The sequence below is a fragment of the Cebus imitator genome, unplaced genomic scaffold, assembly GCF_001604975.1.
Source record: "Cebus imitator isolate Cc_AM_T3 unplaced genomic scaffold, Cebus_imitator-1.0 Scaffold22, whole genome shotgun sequence".
Classification (NCBI taxonomy): domain Eukaryota; kingdom Metazoa; phylum Chordata; class Mammalia; order Primates; family Cebidae; genus Cebus; species Cebus imitator.
In genome coordinates this window covers 6,381,082-6,385,770 of record NW_016107337.1, presented here as the reverse complement: position 1 = coordinate 6,385,770, position 4,689 = coordinate 6,381,082, and the positions used below count along the sequence as shown (strand labels likewise).

At 44.9% G+C, this 4,689-nt stretch overlaps 1 non-coding gene across 1 annotated transcript; it reads left to right on the top strand.

The window, feature by feature from the left end:
* The first annotated feature begins 4,337 nt into the window (after positions 1-4,337).
* On the top strand, positions 4,338-4,444 carry LOC119470107. The gene has a single exon (XR_005198983.1). It is a non-coding gene; the product is annotated as a U6 spliceosomal RNA (small nuclear RNA).
* Positions 4,445-4,689: the final 245 nt, after the last annotated feature.

Below are 4,689 nucleotides of genomic sequence, written 5' to 3'. Positions count from 1 at the left end.
TTTTTTTTTTTTTTGAGACGGAGTCTCGCTCTGTCTCTGTCGCCCAGGCTGGAGTTCAGCGGTGAGATCCTGGCTCATTGCAACCTCTGCCCTTCCCTCCCCCACCATTCAAGCCTCAGCCTCCTGACTACCTGGGGTTACAGGAGCCCGCCGCCACGCCCGGCTAATTTTGTTGTTGTATTTTTAGTAGAGACGGGGTTTCACCATGTTAGGCAGGATGATCTCAAACTCCTGACCTCGTGACTCGCCCACCTCGGCCTCCCAAAGTGCTGGGATTAGAGGTGTGAGCCACCGCGCCCGGCCAAAGTTTCTTTCTTTCTGTGACACTCAGTGCAAGCGGAGGCGGTGCGATGGGAGACCTGAGGGGAGCTGTGAAGTTTGAGGAGTTGGAGAGACACTGAGGACAAGAAAACGACAGCAGAAGAGTCACCACCTACACGCAGCACAGTTCTGTCCAGGAAAGCGCCACAGCAGAGGTGCGGGGTGGAAAAGGCTCCTGGTCACGGTAATCAGCTGGGCTGGGTGTGGGGCAAAGTCAAGGAGATCAGAGAAGCAAGAGTCAGGAGAGATGTTGAAGAGACTGAGCAGGAGAACGGGGCTAGGGAGGTGAGTAGAGTAACGAAGTGAAGGCTTAGGAGAAACAGGGAGGGTTTCTAGGACTGAGAAGGATCCCATCCCAAAAGCCACAGTCAACTCCTTACGAGAGCTTTCCTTTTTATCTTTTTGTGTAGATTTTAAAATATATATATACATTTTTTAGAGATGGAGTCTTGCTGTGTTGCCCAGGCTGGAGTGCAGTGGCTCTTCACAGGCGAGATCATAAATCATTGTAACCTGGGCTCCTGAGTTTGAGTGATCCTCCGGCTTCAGCCTTCTGAGTAGCTAGAACTAGAGACCCACGCCACCATGCCTGGCTAATTATTTTTTTGTTTTAAGAGACAGGATCTCACTATGTTGCCCAGGCTCAGATCTTTAATATTTATTTTTATTTGAGACAGGGTCTTCTTCTGTCACTCAGGCTGGAACACAGTGGCAAGACCACTGTTCACCGTAGCCTTGACCTCCCAAGCTCAATTAATCCTCCCACTTCAGCCTCCCAAGTAGCTGAGATGACAGGCACACACCACCACATCCAGCTAAGTTTTGTATTTTTTGTAGAGACAGAGTTTTGCAATGTTGCCCAGACTGTTCTCAAGCTCCTGGGCTCAAGCAATCCACCCGCCTCAGTCTCCCAAAGTGCTGGTCTTACAGATGTGAGCCACCGCACCTGCCCTCAGATACTTTAAGTGAAGACTGCTAAGCAAATGAAGCATGGACAGAATTTTGTTCTGTGGCAACATTCATGGTCACCCTATGAGAAGACATCGTGGACAAGACGTGACTAGGAGGGAATGTACCTTTTCACACAAACATCAGAACTTATGTGGCCAACACGTAGTTCTTCTTGGAAGGCCACATTTATTCCAGGGATGCAGCTGTTATCCCTAATAATTTATCTTCTCTTGGCACCTTCCTTCACATCTCCTCAGTTATGCCGTATCATCATTCTTTCTTTTTCTTTCTTTTTTTTGACAGAGTCTTGCTCTGTCACCCAGGATAAAGTGCAGTGGCACAGTCTCAGCTCACCACAACCTCCACCTCCCAGGCTCAGGTGATCTGCCCACCTTAGCCTCCCTAGTAGCTGGGTCTACAGGCCTGTGCCACCACACCCTGCTAACGTTTGTATTTTTAGCAGAGAATGGGGTTTTGCCTTGTTGGCCAATCTGATCTTGAACTCCTGGCCTTAAGTAATCCACCCACCTTGGCCTCTCAGAGTGCTGGGATTATGGGCATGAGCCGCCTCATCCAGCCAGCCTATCATCATTCTTTCTGTGTGGATTTGACGTTGATGGATTTGATTTTTGGAAAAAAACAAAAGCCAGTAAGCATTGTTTGATTCAGCTGAAGTTTTTCTTTCAACAGAAAGCAATGGAGAAAGGATTTCCTATTTAATAAATGGTGCTGGAAGAACTGGCTAACCGTATGCAGAAAATTGAAACTGGACCCCTTCCTTACTATGCCTTATACAAAAATTAACTCAAGATGCATTAAAGACTTAAATGTAAAACCCAAAACTATAAAAACCCTAGAAGAAAACTTAGGCAATACCATTCAGGACAAAGGCATGGGCTAAGATTTCATAATGAAATTGCCAAAAGCAATTGCAACGAAAGCAAAAATTGACAAATGGGATCTAATTAAACTAAAGAGCTTCTGCACAGCAAAAGAAAATATCGTCAGAGGAAACAGGCAACCTACAGAGTGGGAGAAATTTGCAATCTATCCATCTGACAAAGGTCTAATATCCAGAATCTACAAGGAATTTAAACAAATTTATAAGGAAAAAAAAAAAAAACATTAAAAAGTGGGCAAAGGGCCGGGCATTGTGGCTCACGCCTGTAATCCTAACACTTTGGGAAGCCAAGGCGGGAGGATCACAAGGTCAAGAGATTGAGACCATCCTGGCCAACATGATGAAACTTCGTCTCTACTAAAATTACAAAAATTAGCTGGGCATGGTGGTACACACCTGTAGCCTCAGCTACTCAGGAAGCTGAGGCAGGAGAATCGCTTGAACCTGAGAGGTAGAGGTTGCGGTGAGCCGAGATCGCGCCACTGCACTCCAGCCTGGCGGCAGACAGGGACTCATCTCAAAAAATTTAAAAAAGTGGGCAAAGGACATGAACAGACACTTCTCAAAAGAAGACTTTCATGTGGCCAACAAATGCATGAAAAAAAGCTCAACATCACTGATCATTAGAGAAATGCAAATCAAAACCACAATGAGATGCCATCTCACATCAGTCTGAATGGCAATTATTAAAAAGTCAAGAAACACTACTGGGTGTCGTGGCTCACAACTGTAATCCCAGCACTTTGGTAGGCCAAGGTAGGCAGATCACTTGAGGCCAGGAGTTTGAGACCAGCCTAGCCAATGTGGCAAAATCCTGTCTCTATTAAAAATACAAAAATTAGCCATGCATGATGGCACACACCTGTAATCCCAGCTACTCAGGGGGCTGAGGCAGGAGAATTGCTTGAACCTGGGAGGCAGAGGTTGCAGGGAGCCGAGATCGTGCCACTGAACTCCAGCCTGGGCTACACATCAAGACTCCATCTCAAAAAAAAAAAAAAAAAAAAAAAGTCAAGAAACAAGACATGCTGGTAAGGTTGCAGAGAAATAGGAAGGCTTTTACACTGTTGATGAGAATGTAAATTAGTTCAACTATTGTGGAAGACCATGTGGTGATTCCTCAAAGATCTAGAACCAGAAATATCATTTTTCCCAGCAATCCTATTACTGGGTACATACCCAAAGAAATATAAATCATTCTATTACAAAGATACATGCATGCGTATGTTCATCGCAGCACTATTCACAATAGCAAAAACATGGAATCAACCCAAATGCCCATCAATGATAGGCTGGATAAAGAAAATGTGTTACATATACACCATGGAATACTATGCAGCCATAAAAAGAAATGAGATCATGTCTTTGCAGAGACATGGATGAAGCTAGATGCCATAATCCTCAGCAAACTAACACAGGAACAGTAAACCAAACACCACATGTTCTCACTTATAAGTGGGAGCTAGACAATGAGAACACATGAACCCAGGGAGGGGAACAACATGTGGGGCCTGTTGGGGAGTTGGGTAGGGAAAGGGAGAGCATTAGGAAAAATAGCAAATGCATGCTGGGCTTAATACCTAAGTGATGGGTTGATAACTGCAGCAAACCACCATGGCACTTGTTTACCTATGTAACAAACCTACACATCCTGCACATGGACCCCGGAACTTAAAATAAAAAAACTTTTAAAACCATTGTTTGATAAATGAAGTAGTTGACCAAACTGAGTTATGTGTATCTAGTCAAGAATAAAATGACAAGGCTGGTTGCAATGGCTCACACCTGTAACTTCAGCATTTTGGGAGTCCAAGGTGGGAGGATCACTTGAGGCCAGGAGTTTGAGACCAGCCTGGACAACATAGAAAGACCCCACCTCTACATAAAAACTAAAAATTAGCCAAGCATGGTGGTGCATACCTGTGATCCCATCTACTCAGGGGGCTGAGGTCAGAGAATTGCTTGAGCCCAGGAGGTCGAGGCAGCAGTAAGCCATGATCACACCACTGCACTCAAAGCCTGGGAGACAGAACAAGACCTGCCTCAATAAATAAATAAATAAATAAATAAATAAAATTACAATAAAATAATAAGACCAAATTTTTGAAGAAACTCAACAGCTAGCTTGAGGACAAATACTGGAGGGGTTCTAAAAGAGTTTTGAGTGCTCGCTTCGGCAGCACATATACTAAAATTGGAACGATACAGAGAAGATTAGCATGGCCCCTGCGCAAGGATGACATGCAAATTCGTGAAGGGTTCCACAAAAAGAAAAAAAGAATTTTGAGCAATAGAATTAAAATAGGAGGGACCAGGTGTGGTGGCTCACGCCTGTAATCCCAGAACTTTGGGAGGCTGAGGCGGACGGATCACGAGGTCAGGAGTTCAAGACTAGCCTGGCTAAGATGGTAAAACCCCATCTCTACTAAAAACACAAAAGAAATTAGCTGGGTGTGGTGGCGCCTGTAGTCCCAGCTACTCGGGAGGCTGAGGCAGAAGAATCACCTGAACCCAGG